A 19273-nucleotide genomic window follows, 5' to 3' on the forward strand; every position below is an offset into this window, starting at 1 on the left:
ATTCCTTCTCCTCCAGCTTTTGCATTAAGGTGTTCACCTGCTCTTGAAGAAAATCACATTTTTCCTTAAGCTTTTCTAGCTCCTGGTCCTTTAATTGGACATTGCTTTCAAGGTCACTTATCATGAGACACCAAAAAAAAAGTTTCCATGGTAAAATCTTCCCCAAGATCTGGATTACTCCTCAATAAGCTCTCCACTTCACTCTACAACTGTGGGGCTTTACTATGGTCACATAAGTTCCTGACCTGAGGTGTTAGAGCTATCACCCCTTTTGTTTTTTTACCATGAATTCTGTTTTTTTTTACCCATTTGAGACACTTCAGAATAGGCTGTATATCTGAAAATCTTTATTCACCCTGTTACCTTTGAAAACTGTAAGTGAAATGGAAAATAAAAATTTCCCCCCCCCCCTTTTTTTTTTAGCACAGATTAAGTTTTTAGCAAAGCACTGAAAGGTAGCATGTACATAGTGGTCACAAATACCTTACACTGGTAGTGCAAATAAACAACTTCTCCCTTCAGGCTCTTAACACTAGAACACAGGGACACATAGAGGTATATTTACTAAGCTCCTGATTTTGACCGAAATTGTGTTTTTTCTTCAGTGTCATCTCGGGAATTTACTAAACTCAAATCTCGGCAGTAATGAGGGCATTCGTATTTTTTTTGAAGTCAAAGGAAAAAATATATGAATGAATACACCATCGTTCAAATACGGCTGTTATTTGATACAACTCGGTAATTTACTAAAAATTCTATTTCACAAACACTGCCGGCAATAGCCAAACACTGCCGTGAAAAAATACAAATCACAAAAAAAAGCAGTTTTAAAATAGACCTGCTTTTTTTTACCGTGTTCTGATAGGCATGCACGGATCCCTGAGATCCGTGCATGTTTATCAGTGGAAATGGGTGTGAAAGGGTTAAATTTAAGAAAAAAAAATGCGTGGGGTCTCCCCTCCTAAGCAAAACCAGCCTCGGGCTCTTTGAGCTGGTCCTGGTTGAAAAAATATGGGGGGAAAAATGACAGGGGTTCCCCCATATTTGATCAACCAGCACCGGGCTCTGCGCCTGGTCCTGGTGCAAAAAATACAGAGGACAAAAAGCGTAGGGGTCCCCCGTATTTTTTGTACCAGCACCGGGCTCCACTAGTCAGAGAGACAATGCCACAGCCGGGTGACACTTTTATATAGGTCCCTGCGGCCCTGGCTTTAAATCACTAACTAGTCACCCCTGGCCGGGGTACCCTGGAGGAGTGGGGACCGCTTAAATCAAGGGGTCCCCCCCCCTCCAGCCACCCAAGGGCGGCGGATGGGGGGCTGATAGCCTTGTGAAAAAATAAGAAAACTGTTTTTTGTAGCAGTACTAAAAGTCCCAGCAAGCCTCCCCCGCAAGCTGGTACTTGGAGAACCACAAGTACCAGCATGCGGTGGACAAACGGGCCCGCTGGTACCTGTAGTAGTACTACTACAAAAAAAATACCCCCAAAAAAACAGGACACACACACTGTGACAGTAAAACTTTATTACATACATGCACACCTACATACACACATACTTACCTATGTTCATACGAGGCTCGGTCCACTTCTCCATGTAGACTCCACGGGGTCCTGTGAAAAAAATTATACTCACATAATCCAGTGTAGCAAGTGTCCTCTTTATAATCCACGTACTTGGCAAAAAAACAAACCGGAAACCCGAACCACGCACTGAAAGGGGTCCCATGTTTACACATGGGACCCCTTTCCCCGACTGCCAGGACCCCCCCTGACTCCTGTCAAAGAGGGTCCCTTCTGCCAATCAGGGAGCGCCACCTCGTGGCACTCTCCTGATTGGCTCTGCGCTCCTGTACTGTCAGTGAGGCTGCGCACTGAAGATACAATGTAGCGCTTAGGTGCTCCATTGTATCCAATGGTGGGACCTTTGCAGTCAGCGGTTGACCGCGAGTAACCTCAACTGCTGACCGCAAAGTTCCCCCCATTGGATACGTGGCGCTCCCTGATTGGCAGAAGGGACCCTCTTTGACAGGAGTCAAGGGGTTCCTGGCAGTCGGGGAAAGGGGTCCCATGTCCCCTTTCAGTGCGTGGTTCAGGTTTCCGGTTTGTTTTTTTGCCAAGTAGGTGGATTATAAAGAGGACACTTGCTACACTGGATTATGTGAGCATAATTTTTTTCACAGGTACCCCGTGGAGTCTACATGGAGAAGTGGACCGAACCTCGTGTGAACATAGGTAAGTATGTGTGTATGTAGGTGTGCATGTATGTAATAAAGTTTTACTGTCACGGTGTGTGTGTCCTGTTTTTTTGTGGGTATTTTTTTGTAGTAGTACTACAGGTACCAGTGGGCCCGTTTGTCCACCGCATGCTGGTACTTGTAGTTCTCCAAGTACCAGCTTGCGGGGGAGGCTTGCTGGGACTTTTATTACTGCTACAAAAAACAATATTCTTATTTTTTCACAAGGCTATCAGCCCCCCATTCGCCGCCCTTGGATGGGGGGGACAGCCTCGGGCTTCACCCCTGGCCCTTGGGTGGCAGGAGGAGGGGACCCCTTGATTTAAGGGGTCCCCACTCCTCCAGGGTACCCCGGCCAGGGGTGACTAGTTAGTGATTTAATGCCAGGGCCGCAGGGACCTATATAAAAGTGTCCCCCGGCTGTGGCATTATCTCTCTGTCTAGTGGAGCCCAGTGCTGGTGCAAAAAATATGGGGGACCCCTACGCTTTTTGTCCCCTGTATTTGTTGCACCAGGACCAGGCGCAGAGCCCGGTGCTGGTTAATCAAATATGGGGGAACCCCGGTCATTTTTTCCCCATATTTTTTCAACCAGGACCGGCTCAAAGAGCCCAAGGCTGGTTTTGTTTAGGAGGGGTAACCCCACGCATTTTTTTTTTCCATTTTTTACACTTTCATTTTTTTTTAAAGGTGCACAATGAAGCCCTGCACGGATCTCACAGATCCAGCCGAGATTCAGTGTTTTACTATTCACTCCCGTAAAACAGTGAAGGAAAATACGAATGACATCGACATCGGAAAACTCGAAAATGCAGAATATGACAGCATAGTAAATGAGTCGTAAAAAATTAAAAAAGTTGCAATTTCACACATTCGATGTCATTCGTGTTTGAACTTTAACCTCATTCAGTAAATTACGAATTTTATACCCCATAGTGCCACAACATTTCTCTATTTAAATAGAACCACATTTATAAAAGGTTTCAACTTTGCTTGATTGGTCTTAATGAACTAATTAACAGGGACACCAGACTCCCTCTAATAGATTTTGCAGGCACAGGTAAAAATAAGCTTGGAAAAGAAATTCAGTCATAAATAATCAGATGCTTGCAACCCCTTAGAGCAAATCAACACAGCTACTTTCAATGAATGGTGCGAAGCAGGAAAGACAGAACATTCCATGCACCCTATTTAACCTCTTTGCTGCCAATGCAAAACTTTGCACCAAAATCAAACACATTCAGTTTAAACAAAACATATTATTATGTTTACACCATGGGGTAAGTTTTAACCACTACTCACAACACCCTTGGTCTGGTACTGATGCCCACGAGTTCAGCTTGGTCTGGAGTTCGCTGGTATGTGTGCCACTACCTTGCGGCTGCTGGGTCCTCTGACACATGTGACACAACTAGCAGAAGGGTCCCTGTTCAGGTGCCATTTGTAACAGTAGTCTTGCTAGAATGTGCTCTGCTACAAAAATTCCACCAACTACCGACTACAGTCCTGTGCAAAAACAACAAATACCTTTTATTCAGGTAGCTCAAAAACAAAGATATACATAAAACAAAGATCACTGGGGGTCATTCCGAGTTGTTCGCTCGTTATTTTTTTCTCGCAACGGAGCGATTAGTCGCTAATGCGCATGCGCAATGTCCGCAGTGCGACTGCGCCAAGTAAATTTGCTAAGCAGTTAGGTTTTTTTACTCACGGCATTACGAGGTTTTTTCTTCGTTCTGGTGATCGTAATGTGATTGACAGGAAGTGGGTGTTTCTGGGCGGAAACTGGCCGTTTTATGGGTGTGTGCGAAAAAACGCTACCGTTTCTGGGAAAAACGCGGGAGTGGCTGGAGAAACGGGGGAGTGTCTGGGCGAACGCTGGGTGTGTTTGTGACGTCAAACCAGGAACGAAACTGACTGAACTGATCGCAGATGCCGAGTAAGTCTGGAGCTACTCAGAAACTGCTAAGAAGTGTCTATTCGCAATTCTGCTAATCTTTCGTTCGCAATTTTGATAAGCTAAGATTCACTCCCAGTAGGCGGCGGCTTAGCGTGTGCAAAGCTGCTAAAAGCAGCTTGCGAGCGAACAACTCGGAATGACCCCCACTGTCTTTAGTATAAACTACCAGGGAAGTTAGGCCCTGCCTCACTCCCTCTTACTTAATAAGGAACCCTTCAGGTCCTGGCATCCTGACACTGTTGCCCAGCACTCCGGATCCCACTATCTCTAGCAGGCCTATCACCTGGACACTAAATGCCTTCAGGAGCCCTGATTTATGGGAGAGACTCTGCTTTAAACCCAACACCCAGGTGCTGGCTGATGAAGCAGCTTCTGGGGCTAAGAAACCTATAGGACCTGGTCTGGGCCAAATGCATGGGAACCTGGTCCATCCACACTTCCCACCTACCCCCAGGCCTAGTGCGAAAGGGCAGCATTGAAAAATCTAGGAAAAAGGGAAGACATAATTATTAGAAGTGCAGATAAGGATGGGGCGAGAGTTATTATGGATACTGACAAATATAAAGCTGAATGTGTATGATTATTGTCAGCTGAAAATACTTATGGCTGTCTCACAACAGGTCCAACAGCTCAATTTAAGTTGGAGTTAAATGCACTACTGGCATATGCGGTGGCTGATAATATTATCCTGCTTACTGTCAGTAAGGCTTTGCTGAAAGAATATCTGATAGTTCCAGTTTTCTATGTGATTCCCAAACTTAATAAAGACCTGCTAAACCCCCCAGGCTGACCGATAATTTCTGCCAGGGGATTGTTATGCGAGGCCTTATCAGTATAGTGATGTGTTTTTACAACAATGTATACAGAACACCTATACACATTTAAAGAATACATTTATGCTTTTGAAAAAACTTGATATGCTAGGCAAACTTCCTTCTGATATTACACTAGCTTCAATAAATGTTACGAGTCTATGTACATGAATTAGCCATGGGGCAGGTGTGGCAGCGATTAGACATCTCATCACCAATAACCCGCTATACATGGGTCCAGATATAGATATTTTTTTATATTGATGTTACGTATATGCACAACACTTCAAGCACTTTATTAAGTAATTGATTGCAGACAAAACATTTTTCACTGTATTGTTATATTTGTTTGACTAATTGATATTATGAACAGTTGACACAATGTATTTTGATGTGTTATTATGTTGGTGTAGTTATTTATGTGGGTTACTATGGTTACAATATCCTAGCATGTTGGACAGACTGGAGTTCTGTCACTTCCAGGAGGACCGGAGGAGATGTGACCAGAAGCCAGGCAGGGAGAACCTCTGACATTAAGACATTAAGACTCTGACATTAAGACTCTGACATTCATTGATTTTTTTAAATTTGCATCACCATGACAACAGGGCTGCGACCCCCAAAAAGTATATGTCTTAAATTAAAGCACTGCATTATACAGCATTATAAGTCCAGGGGTACTGCCGTATAAGTCGTAGAGTGGAGAAGATGATGATGTTCATCAAAATGAATTATAAATTCCTCAGGGAAGACATTTACCAGCAATTGCCTCCAGAAAGTCCACATGGACCTGTGATGGTGGATTCCAGTGGGGACGAATTAATACTCTGTGAGGAGGAGGATGTACACACTAAAAGGGGTGAGGAATCAGAGGATGAGGAGGAGGGCGACATCTTGCCTCTGCAGATCCAGTTTGTGCAAGGAGAGATGAATTGCTTCTTTTTTGTTGGGGGGAGTAAGTGCTTTTTTTCTTTTTTGTGGGCGCCCAAACAAACCAATCATTTCAGCTACAGTCGTGTGGCAGACCCTGCCACTGAAATGATTGGTTTGTTAAAGTGTGCATGTCCTGTTTATACAACATAAGGGTGGGTGGGAGGGCCCAAAGACAAATCCATCTTGCACCTCTTTCTGCTGCGGGGTACACTGGGCTCCACAAGGATAGACATTGGGGTGTAGAGTAGGATCTTGATCCGTGGCACCAACAGGCTCAAAGCTTTGACTGTTCCCAGAATGCACAGCGCCGCCCCCTCCATAACCCCGCCTCCCTGCACAGGAGCTCAGTTTTGTAGTTGGTGCTGCAGTAAGCATGCACATAACAGAGGAGCTGCTCCAGCCAGCCCTAAGAAGAGCTTTTTTTGAAGAAAAAAGTGAAGACTTCAAGGGCAGCAGCGGTGGTAAATGTCAGAAGACATTCACTGCTGCAGCTCCAGCTCCCCCAAGCGGCACTGTACACTCCCGAGCCCTGGTTGCTGGGTAACTACAGCAGGAGGCTCCGGTTTTCTTCACGTCAGGCACACATGATGGGGGCTCTCTGGGATCGCGTGGCCACAATTCGGGAGGTGGTAAGTGGGTCCCGCTTGCGGGACCCGGTCTTTATCGCGATCCGCTGCGGTCAGTGGGAGGCGGGCCACGCACACAGGCGGTGGACACTGTGGCAGTACAGGCGATCCCACTAGATCACCAGGGCATGGGTGCAGGTCAGGTTTTCTCTCTAAACCATTTTCAGTAGCCCACAGTACCCGGTGGTTTTGCCAGCAGGGGGATAAGGCTTAGACCTGAAGCCCTTCCCCCAGCCTCATGGCGCCATTTCCCGCAAATGTTTCCGCCCTGGAGCTGCATATCTGTCTCTCCCTCACTCCCTGTCAGTGTCTGGGCGCCATTATCCCTCAGCTTCACTGTTCCAGGGACTGCTTGGGCAAATCCTCCTGTGTAAAGTAGAGATGAGCGGGTTCGGTTTCTCTGAAACCGAACCCGCACGAACTTCATGTTTTTTTCACGGGTCCGAGCAGACTCGGATCCTCCTGCCTTGCTCGGTTAACCCGAGCGCGCCCGAACGTCATCATGACGCTGTCGGATTCTCGCGAGACTCGGATTCTATATAAGGAGCCGCGCGTCGCCGCCATTTTCACACGTGCATTGAGATTGATAGGGAGAGGACGTGGCTGGCGTCCTCTCCATTAGAAATTAGATTAGAAGAGAGAGAGAGATTGTGCAGAGTCAGACAGAGTTTACCACAGTGACCAGTGCAGTTGTTGTTAGTTAACTTTTATTTATTTTAATATATCCGTTCTCTGCTATATCCGTTCTCTGCCTGAAAAAAAACGATACACAGCAGCAGCCAGTCACACAGTGTGACTCAGTCTGTGTGCACTCAGCTCAGCCCAGTGTGCTGCACATCAATGTATAAAAGGCAAAGCTTATAATAATTGTGGGGGAGACTGGGGAGCACTGCAGGTTGTTATAGCAGGAGCCCCCAGGAGTACATAATATTATATTAATTTAAAATTAAACAGTGCACACTTTTGCTGCAGGAGTGCCACTGCCAGTGTGACTAGTGGTGACCAGTGCCTGACCACCAGTATAGTAGTATATTGTTGTATGTATTGTATACTATCTCTTTATCAACCAGTCTATATTAGCAGCAGACACAGTACAGTGCGGTAGTTCACGGCTGTGGCTACCTCTGTGTCGGCAGTCGGAACTCGGCAGGCAGTCCGTCCATCCATAATTGTATTACAATATATACCACCTAACCGTGGTATTTTTTTTTCTTTCTTTATACCGTCGTCATAGTGTCATACTAGTTGTTACGAGTATACTACTATCTCTTTATCAACCAGTGTACAGTGCGGTAGTTCACGGCTGTGGCTACCTCTGTGTCGGCAGTCGGCAGGCAGTCCGTCCATCCATAATTGTATTATTATTATAATATATACCACCTAACCGTGGTTTTTTTTTCATTCTTTATACCGTCATAGTGTCATACTAGTTGTTACGAGTATACTACTATCTCTTTATCAACCAGTGTACAGTGCGGTAGTTCACGGCTGTGGCTACCTCTGTGTCGGCAGTCGGCAGGCAGTCCGTCCATCCATAATTGTATTATTATTATAATATATACCACCTAACAGTGGTTTTTTTTTCATTCTTTATACCGTCATAGTGTCATACTAGTTGTTACGAGTATACTACTATCTCTTTATCAACCAGTGTACAGTGCGGTAGTTCACGGCTGTGGCTACCTCTGTGTCGGCAGTCGGCAGGCAGTCCGTCCATCCATAATTGTATTATTATTATAATATATACCACCTAACCGTGGTTTTTTTTTCATTCTTTATACCGTCGTCATAGTGTCATACTAGTTGTTACGAGTATACTACTATCTCTTTATCAACCAGTGTACAGTGCGGTAGTTCACGGCTGTGGCTACCTCTGTGTCGGCAGTCGGCAGGCAGTCCGTCCATCCATAATTGTATTATTATTATAATATATACCACCTAACCGTGGTTTTTTTTTCATTCTTTATACCGTCGTCATAGTGTCATACTAGTTGTTACGAGTATACTACTATCTCTTTATCAACCAGTGTACAGTGCGGTAGTTCACGGCTGTGGCTACCTCTGTGTCGGCAGTCGGCAGGCAGTCCGTCCATCCATAATTGTATTATTATTATAATATATACCACCTAACTGTGGTATTTTTTTTTCTTTCTTTATACCGTCGTCATAGTGTCATACTAGTTGTTACGAGTATACTACTATCTCTTTATCAACCAGTGTACAGTGCGGTAGTTCACGGCTGTGGCTACCTCTGTGTCGGCAGTCGGCAGGCAGTCCGTCCATCCATAATTGTATTATTATTATAATATATACCACCTAACTGTGGTATTTTTTTTTCTTTCTTTATACCGTCGTCATAGTGTCATACTAGTTGTTACGAGTATACTACTATCTCTTTATCAACCAGTGTACAGTGCGGTAGTTCACGGCTGTGGCTACCTCTGTGTCGGCAGTCGGCAGGCAGTCCGTCCATCCATAATTGTATTATTATTATAATATATACCACCTAACCGTGGTTTTTTTTTCATTCTTTATACCGTCATAGTGTCATACTAGTTGTTACGAGTATACTACTATCTCTTTATCAACCAGTGTACAGTGCGGTAGTTCACGGCTGTGGCTACCTCTGTGTCGGCAGTCGGCAGGCAGTCCGTCCATCCATAATTGTATTATTATTATAATATATACCACCTAACCGTGGTTTTTTTTTCATTCTTTATACCGTCGTCATAGTGTCATACTAGTTGTTACGAGTATACTACTATCTCTTTATCAACCAGTGTACAGTGCGGTAGTTCACGGCTGTGGCTACCTCTGTGTCGGCAGTCGGCAGGCAGTCCGTCCATCCATAATTGTATTATTATTATAATATATACCACCTAACCGTGGTTTTTTTTTCATTCTTTATACCGTCGTCATAGTGTCATACTAGTTGTTACGAGTATACTACTATCTCTTTATCAACCAGTGTACAGTGCGGTAGTTCACGGCTGTGGCTACCTCTGTGTCGGCAGTCGGCAGGCAGTCCGTCCATCCATAATTGTATTATTATTATAATATATACCACCTAACCGTGGTTTTTTTTTCATTCTTTATACCGTCGTCATAGTGTCATACTAGTTGTTACGAGTATACTACTATCTCTTTATCAACCAGTGTACAGTGCGGTAGTTCACGGCTGTGGCTACCTCTGTGTCGGCAGTCGGCAGGTATCCAATACTAGTATCCAATCCATCCATCTCCATTGTTTACCTGAGGTGCCTTTTAGTTCTGCCTATAAAATATGGAGAACAAAAAAGTTGAGGTTCCAAAATTAGGGAAAGATCAAGATCCACTTCCACCTCGTGCTGAAGCTGCTGCCACTAGTCATGGCCGAGACGATGAAATGCCAGCAATGTCGTCTGCCAAGGCCGATGCCCAATGTCATAGTACAGAGCATGTCAAATCCAAAACACCAAATATCAGAAAAAAAAGGACTCCAAAACCTAAAATAAAATTGTCGGAGGAGAAGCGTAAACTTGCCAATATGCCATTTACCACACGGAGTGGCAAGGAACGGCTGAGGCCCTGGCCTATGTTCATGGCTAGTGGTTCAGCTTCACATGAGGATGGAAGCACTCAGCCTCTCGCTAGAAAACTGAAAAGACTCAAGCTGGCAAAAGCACCGCAAAGAACTGTGCGTTCTTCGAAATCCCAAATCCACAAGGAGAGTCCAATTGTGTCGGTTGCGATGCCTGACCTTCCCAACACTGGAGGTGAAGAGCATGCGCCTTCCACCATTTGCACGCCCCCTGCAAGTGCTGGAAGGAGCACCCGCAGTCCAGTTCCTGATAGTCAGATTGAAGATGTCAGTGTTGAAGTACACCAGGATGAGGAGGATATGGGTGTTGCTGGCGCTGGGGAGGAAATTGACCAGGAGGATTCTGATGGTGAGGTGGTTTGTTTAAGTCAGGCACCCGGGGAGACACCTGTTGTCCGTGGGAGGAATATGGCCGTTGACATGCCAGGTGAAAATACCAAAAAAATCAGCTCTTCGGTGTGGAGGTATTTCACCAGAAATGCGGACAACAGGTGTCAAGCCGTGTGTTCCCTTTGTCAAGCTGTAATAAGTAGGGGTAAGGACGTTAACCACCTCGGAACATCCTCCCTTATACGTCACCTGCAGCGCATTCATAATAAGTCAGTGACAAGTTCAAAAACTTTGGGTGACAGCGGAAGCAGTCCACTGACCAGTAAATCCCTTCCTCTTGTAACCAAGCTCACGCAAACCACCCCACCAACTCCCTCAGTGTCAATTTCCTCCTTCCCCAGGAATGCCAATAGTCCTGCAGGCCATGTCACTGGCAAGTCTGACGAGTCCTCTCCTGCCTGGGATTCCTCCGATGCATCCTTGCGTGTAACGCCTACTGCTGCTGGCGCTGCTGTTGTTGCCGCTGGGAGTCGATGGTCATCCCAGAGGGGAAGTCGTAAGCCCACTTGTACTACTTCCAGTAAGCAATTGACTGTTCAACAGTCCTTTGCGAGGAAGATGAAATATCACAGCAGTCATCCTACTGCAAAGCGGATAACTGAGGCCTTGGCATCCTGGGTGGTGAGAAACGTGGTTCCGGTATCCATCATTACTGCAGAGCCAACTAGAGACTTGTTGGAGGTACTGTGTCCCCGGTACCAAATACCATCTAGGTTCCATTTCTCTAGGCAGGCGATACCGAAAATGTACACAGACCTCAGAAAAAGAGTCACCAGTGTCCTAAAAAATGCAGCTGTACCCAATGTCCACTTAACCACGGACATGTGGACAAGTGGAGCAGGGCAGGGTCAGGACTATATGACTGTGACAGCCCACTGGGTAGATGTATGGACTCCCGCCGCAAGAACAGCAGCGGCGGCACCAGTAGCAGCATCTCGCAAACGCCAACTCTTTCCTAGGCAGGCTACGCTTTGTATCACCGCTTTCCAGAATACGCACACAGCTGAAAACCTCTTACGGCAACTGAGGAAGATCATCGCGGAATGGCTTACCCCAATTGGACTCTCCTGTGGATTTGTGGCATCGGACAACGCCAGCAATATTGTGTGTGCATTAAATCTGGGCCAATTCCAGCACGTCCCATGTTTTGCACATACCTTGAATTTGGTGGTGCAGAATTTTTTAAAAAACGACAGGGGCGTGCAAGAGATGCTGTCGGTGGCCAGAAGAATTGCGGGACACTTTCGGCGTACAGGCACCACGTACAGAAAACTGGAGCACCACCAAAAACTACTGAACCTACCCTGCCATCATCTGAAGCAAGAAGTGGTAACGAGGTGGAATTCAACCCTCTATATGCTTCAGAGGTTGGAGGAGCAGCAAAAGGCCATTCAAGCCTATACAATTGAGCACGATATAGTAGGTGGAATGCACCTGTCTCAAGTGCAGTGGAGAATGATTTCAACGTTGTGCAAGGTTCTGATGCCCTTTGAACTTGCCACACGTGAAGTCAGTTCAGACACTGCCAGCCTGAGTCAGGTCATTCCCCTCATCAGGCTTTTGCAGAAGAAGCTGGAGGCATTGAAGAAGGAGCTAACACGGAGCGATTCCGCTAGGCATGTGGGACTTGTGGATGCAGCCCTTAATTCGCTTAACAAGGATTCACGGGTGGTCAATCTGTTGAAATCAGAGCACTACATTTTGGCCACCGTGCTCGATCCTAGATTTAAAGCCTACCTTGGATCTCTCTTTCCGGCAGACACAGGTCTGCTGGGGTTGAAAGACCTGCTGGTGACAAAATTGTCAAGTCAAGCGGAACGCGACCTGTCAACATCTCCTCCTTCACATTCTCCCGCAACTGGGGGTGCGAGGAAAAGGCTCAGAATTCCGAGCCCACCCGCTGGCGGTGATGCAGGGCAGTCTGGAGCGACTGCTGATGCTGACATCTGGTCCGGACTGAAGGACCTGACAACGATTACGGACATGTCGTCTACTGTCACTGCATATGATTCTCTCAACATTGATAGAATGGTGGAGGATTATATGAGTGACCGCATCCAAGTAGGCACGTCACACAGTCCGTACTTATACTGGCAGGAAAAAGAGGCAATTTGGAGGCCCTTGCACAAACTGGCTTTATTCTACCTAAGTTGCCCTCCCACAAGTGTGTACTCCGAAAGAGTGTTTAGTGCCGCCGCTCACCTTGTCAGCAATCGGCGTACGAGGTTACATCCAGAAAATGTGGAGAAGATGATGTTCATTAAAATGAATTATAATCAATTCCTCCGCGGAGACATTGACCAGCAGCAATTGCCTCCACAAAGTACACAGGGAGCTGAGATGGTGGATTCCAGTGGGGACGAATTGATAATCTGTGAGGAGGGGGATGTACACGGTGATATATCGGAGGGTGAAGATGAGGTGGACATCTTGCCTCTGTAGAGCCAGTTTGTGCAAGGAGAGATTAATTGCTTCTTTTTTGGGGGGGGTCCAAACCAACCCGTCATATCAGTCACAGTCGTGTGGCAGACCCTGTCACTGAAATGATGGGTTGGTTAAAGTGTGCATGTCCTGTTTTGTTTATACAACATAAGGGTGGGTGGGAGGGCCCAAGGATAATTCCATCTTGCACCTCTTTTTTCTTTTCTTTTTCTTTGCATCATGTGCTGATTGGGGAGGGTTTTTTGGAAGGGACATCCTGCGTGACACTGCAGTGCCACTCCTAGATGGGCCCGGTGTTTGTGTCGGCCACTAGGGTCGCTAATCTTACTCACACAGCTACCTCATTGCGCCTCTTTTTTTCTTTGCGTCATGTGCTGTTTGGGGAGGGTTTTTTGGAAGGGACATCCTGCGTGACACTGCAGTGCCACTCCTAGATGTGCCCGGTGTTTGTGTCGGCCACTAGGGTCGCTAATCTTACTCACACAGTCAGCTACCTCATTGCGCCTCTTTTTTTCTTTGCGTCATGTGCTGTTTGGGGAGGGTTTTTTGGAAGGGCCATCCTGCGTGACACTGCAGTGCCACTCCTAGATGGGCCCGGTGTTTGTGTCGGCCACTAGGGTCGCTTATCTTTCTCACACAGTCAGCTACCTCATTGCGCCTCTTTTTTTCTTTGCGTCATGTGCTGTTTGGGGAGGGTTTTTTGGAAGGGACATCCTGCGTGACACTGCAGTGCCACTCCTAGATGGGCCCGGTGTTTGTGTCGGCCACTAGGGTCGCTAATCTTACTCACACAGCTACCTCATTGCGCCTCTTTTTTTCTTTGCGTCATGTGCTGTTTGGGGAGGGTTTTTTGGAAGGGACATCCTGCGTGACACTGCAGTGCCACTCCTAGATGGGCCCGGTGTTTGTGTCGGCCACTAGGGTCGCTTATCTTACTCACACAGCGACCTCGGTGCAAATTTTAGGACTAAAAATAATATTGTGAGGTGTGATGTGTTCAGAATAGGCTGAAAATGAGTGTAAATTATGTTTTTTGAGGTTAATAATACTTTGGGATCAAAATTACCCCCAAATTCTATGATTTAAGCTGTTTTTTAGGGTTTTTTGAAAAAAACACCCGAATCCAAAACACACCCGAATCCGACAAAAATAATTCGGTGAGGTTTTGCCAAAACGCGTTCGAACCCAAAACACGGCCGCGGAACCGAACCCAAAACCAAAACACAAAACCCGAAAAATTTCAGGCGCTCATCTCTAGTGTAAAGCCGCCTGGTTGTCAGTGCTGTGACTTTACATGACACTTAAGTATTCTACCTGCCTTTTTAGACAGTGCTAGTTAAGAAAGAGTGCATTTAGTCAGGGTTTTCTAGTACAATTACCCTGTTATATACATCCAGTTCTTACTGTGTAGTGTTATATCTATTGACTATATAGCTATATATATAAGTTAGTCCAGTGCAGTATTATTGTTAGTAATAACCTCTGCATTGTATAAACTGTGACTATCTGTGTGTGCATTAGATAGCTGAGTGGTGTCCATTTTGTGTCTTTCACTCAACTTGCTATCCCTATATTCTATAACCTGAGGGGGCTTGGTGCGTCAGGTTTTATATTGATATAGGATTATACTTTAATACGTATTTTTCTCTGTGATTTTAGTCACCATATCTCTCCTTTATCTCTGCTAGTGCTGACTACACTGCGCAGGGGTTTGGGTAAGAGGTATTGTGCTGCTGCCAATTGTACTGTGTTACCTGATACTGCAAGTTATGTCATGTCTGCTTCTGAGGGTAACGGTTCTGGGGCTGAACACACTGCCAGTGTTGATGAAGCCACAGATCCCTATGAGAAGAATATAGCAGCTGTGGGCTCTGGGGGCTCCTTGCCCCCCAGTGGGACTGTGGCAAAGGAGGTACATAATGACCCACCGTGGGCCACTTTCTCCACGCTTCTACATAAGCTAGTTAATAAACTAACACCCCCTATGGGACCCCCTATGCCGGTACAACCGTATGTGGTCCCTGCAGCTAACCCGCCATGGGCGGACGATTTATCTGCCCAATTGAAGAAGTTGAACCAGTACCTGACTACTAAAAAGTCTGACCATCGCTCGCCTAAGTCCAAGGGGTCCTCTAAGCGAGCGCTTGTCTCCTCACAATCCACTGCTGTCACTGACACCTCATCTGATGAAGATGGCACTTACACTGACCCCTCAGGTTCTGACTCAGATACGGCTGATGGGGAGGGTAGTTCACATGTGGATGTTCCTGATCTTTTGGAGGCTATTAAGTTAATTCTACAGATTACGGATGATCTCGAGCCATCCATTCCCCCTAAAGAAACCAGATAGGTTCAAGCGTCAGAAAGTGGTTAAACAAGTTTTACCTCACTCTGACCAACTAGTGGATATACGTCAGGAACCCTGGGAAAACCCGAGTACGAAGTTTGTGCCTCAAAAGAAGATGCTGGCTCGCTATCCCCTCGAACCAGAACTGTCTAAGAATTGGGAAACGCCTCCTCCAGTAGACTCACATGTGGCTAGGATGGTGGTTTCCTCAGCTCTACCTGTCACTACCGTCACGTCTCTAAAGGAGCCTACGGATAAACGTGTGGAGGGTTGTCTGAAAGCGATTTACACCCTCACGGTTGCTGCACAAAAGCCCACTATTGCAGCAACATGGGCTGCAGAGGCTATTGAAGCATGGGCCTTGGAGTTAGAAGCTGAAATCTCTTCTGACCATGCTAGACAATGCTTGTCATATATTGTCACAGCTTCTCGCTATATTAAAGAGGTGGCTTCTGATGCCGGTATCCTAGCAGCCAAGGCCTCTACTACTGAGATCCTGGTCTGTGGATCTGGACTCTAGAAAAACCCTGGAGGTACTCCCTTTCAAGGGAGATATTCTGTTTGGGGAGGACTTAAATAAGATAGTGCTGACTTGGCTACTGCCAAAACTGCCTGTCTTCCAAGTACCACTCCTTCTGTGTCGAAGGCTAAAGGTACTTCCTTTCACCCCTTTCGTCCTTCAGGTAAAGCAAAAGGTCAGGTGTACAACAAGCAGGCCCGCACTTCCAAACCTGGTAAGACAAAGCCCAAAAGAGCCTGGGCTGCCCGTCAGCCAGCTTCCAAGGCCGATAAACCTGCCACATGACGGGGTGGGCCTCCCCCCTGGGGGATCCCAGGGTGGGGGGCCGGCTTCTAGGGTATACCCAGAATGGTTGAATACCACTTCAGATGCCTGGGTATGGGAAGTCGTCACTCGAGGTTACGCCATAGCCTTCAAAAACTGACCCCCTCATCGATTTTGCCAGACAGACGTCCCTTTGGACCAGACAAAGGCAAACACTGTGCATTCGGTGGTACAGACCCTTCTGGATACAGGAGTCGTAGTACAGGTGCCTCTTGCGCAGAGCGGCCGGGGGTACTATTCTCCGCTGTTTCTAGTCCCGAAACCGAATGGGTCCTCCCGGCCCATTCTCAACCTCAAGGCATTGACAGGTTTGTGAAGGTTTCCAAGTTCCATATAGAAACCCTTCGCTCTATAGTTCTGGCCTTGGAACCTGGGGACTACATGGTCTCCCTGGACATACAGGATGCTTACCTGCATATTCCTATAGCAGCGTCACATCAGCAATACCTGAGGTTTGCTATTGGCAACCTCCATTACCAGTTTCGGGCATTACCTTTTGGTTTAACAACGGCTCCGCGAGTCTTCACCAAAGTCATGGCGGTGATGACGGTGGTACTCCACCGTCAAGGGGTCAGGATACTGCGGTATCTGGACAACTTGTTAATCCTGGCAAATTCCCCAGAACTTCTACTACGTCATCTAGATATGACGGTCCGGTTTCTACAAGCCCACGGGTGGCTCATCAACTGGAAGAAATCCTCCCTGATCCCTGCTCAGAGCATGGTGCACCTGGGAGCGCTATTGGACACTCACAACCAGAGGTTGTTCTTGTGTCAGGAGAAAGTCCTGAAGCTTCAGGACAGGATTCGTTGCTTCCTTTCTCGTCCACAAGTGTTGATACATTTGGCGATGCAGGTGCTGGGCCTCATGGTTTCAGCATTCGACATGGTGGAGTATGCTCAATTCCATTCTCGTCCCCTCCAGAGGCTGATTCTAGCCAAGTGGGATGGCCTGCCTCACCAGATCAGGTCTCAAATGATCTCATTGACTCCGGAGGTCCGTCTGTCGCTGCTCTGGTGGCTCCAGGACCAACAATTGTCCAGGGGCCGTCCCTACTGGATATCCAACTGGGTCCTCTTGAAGACAGATGCCAGTCTAAGAGGTTGGGGCGCGGTGCTGGAGCAGCGCTCCCTTCAGGGTCAGTGGACCAAGGAGGAGTCCCTCCTCTCGATCAACATTCGGGAATTGCGGGCGGTCTTCAATGCATTGAACATAGCCCAGCATTTAATTCAGAACCGTCCTGTTCAAGTGCAGTCGGATAACGCCACCACAGTGGCTTACATAAAACATCAAAGTGGCACTCGAAGCCGTCTAGCAATGAAGGAAGTCTCACGGATTCTACATTGGGCGGAAAGCCATCTACCGGCCATATCAGCAATCTTCATTCCGGAAGTCCTGAATTGGGAAGCGGACTTTCTCAGTCGTCAGGACGTACATGCTGGCAAGTTGGGCCTCCATCCAGAAGTGTTTCAACTCTTAGTGGAAAAGTTGGGTCTTCCAGACGTAGATCTGATGGCGTCTCGACACAATCACAAGGGTCCGGTCTTCGGAGCAAGGACAAGGGATCCTCAAGCAGCATTCGTGGATGCGCTGGTGGTGCCATGGAGGTTTCGGCTGCCGTACGTGTTCCCTCTGGTGTCACTCCTGCCCAGGGTAATTCGGAAGTTCAAGCAAGAAAAAGGAATTCTGCTTCTCATAGCTCCAGTGTGGCCAAGACGGCACTGGTTCTCAGACCTGCAAGGCCTATCGTCAGAGCGTCAAATTCTACTTCCACAATGCCCAGACCTCCTCGTTCAGGGGCCCTGTGTCTATCAGGACCTAGCCCAGCTGTCTTTGACAGCGTGGCTCTTGAAGATTCCGTCTTAAGTGCTAAAGGGTTTTCTGAGGCGGTCATTCAAACTATGTTGCGGGCCCGGAAACCGGTTTCTGCTCGGATTTACTATAGGGTCTGGCATTCTTACTTTGTTTGGTGCGCATCTAACGATTATGACGCTTCCAAGTTTAGTACAGCCAAGTTGTTGGCTTTTCTTCAGCAGGGCCTGGACTTATGCCTGCGTCTGGCCTCCCTCAAGGTTCATATTTCTGCCTTGTCGGTGTGGTTTCAGAGAAAAATTGCGATCTTACCTGATGTGCATACCTTTAATCAGGGTGTGTTGCGTATCCAACCTCCGTATGTCCAGCCTGTGGCTCCTTGGGACTTGTCGGTGGTTTTGGAGGTGTTATAAGAGTCTCCGTTTGAACCTCTTGGTTCAGCTGATCTTAAGTGGCTTTCCCTTAAGGTGGTGTTTCTGCTGGCTATTGCTTCAGCTAGAAGAGTGTTGGATTTGGGAGCCTTGTCCTGTAGTTCCCCATATCTGATATTTCACCGTGACCGGGCGGTTCTGAGGACTCGTCCCGAATATTTACCTAAGGTCGTTTCCTCGTTCCACCTTAACCAGGAGATTGTAGTTCCGGCACTTGTTTCTCCTGATCTGTCTCCCAAAGAGCGGTTTTTGGATGTGGTACGGCTCTCCATATCTATGTGAAGAGAACTGCTTCCATTAGGAAATCTGATTCTCTCTTTGTACTGTTTGGATTTCACAAACGGGGCTGGCCTGCTCACAAGCAGACTTTGGCCAGATGGATTAGAATGGTGATTGCACATGCTTATGTGAGGGCTGGTCGGTCGGCTCCTGCTCACATTACAGCCCATTCTACTCGGTCTGTTGGACCTTCTTGGGCGGCTCGCCGTGGTGCGACCCTTGAACAATTGTGCAAGGCGGCTACGTGATCCTCAGTGAACACATTCATAAGGTTCTATGCCTTCAATACTGCCGCTTCCCAGGATGCTTCCTTTGGACGCCGGGTCATTGTGCCCGCTACAGTGTGTCCCCTCCCATAATGAACTGCTTTAGGACATCCCCAATGTCTATCCTTGTGGAGCCCAGTGTACCACGCAGCAGAAAACGAGATTTATGGTAAGAACTTTCCTTTGTTAAATATCTTTCTGCGAGGTACACTGGACTCCACAAGGCGCCCACCCTGACGCACTTAGCTTCTTTGGGTTGGTATGGCATTAGCCGCTGACACTTCTCCTGTCGTGAGAGTGTGGTGTATGTGGCTACT

General features: G+C 47.1%; 1 long non-coding RNA gene across 1 annotated transcript in view; it reads right to left on the minus strand.

Annotated features, from left to right (window-relative positions):
* The window catches only part of LOC134956791 (uncharacterized), a 422559-nt gene that overhangs the window by 88373 nt on the left and 314913 nt on the right, over window positions 1-19273 (minus strand). The window lies entirely within an intron of this gene.

Source organism: Pseudophryne corroboree, chromosome 9 (assembly GCF_028390025.1).
Source record: "Pseudophryne corroboree isolate aPseCor3 chromosome 9, aPseCor3.hap2, whole genome shotgun sequence".
NCBI lineage: Eukaryota > Metazoa > Chordata > Amphibia > Anura > Myobatrachidae > Pseudophryne > Pseudophryne corroboree.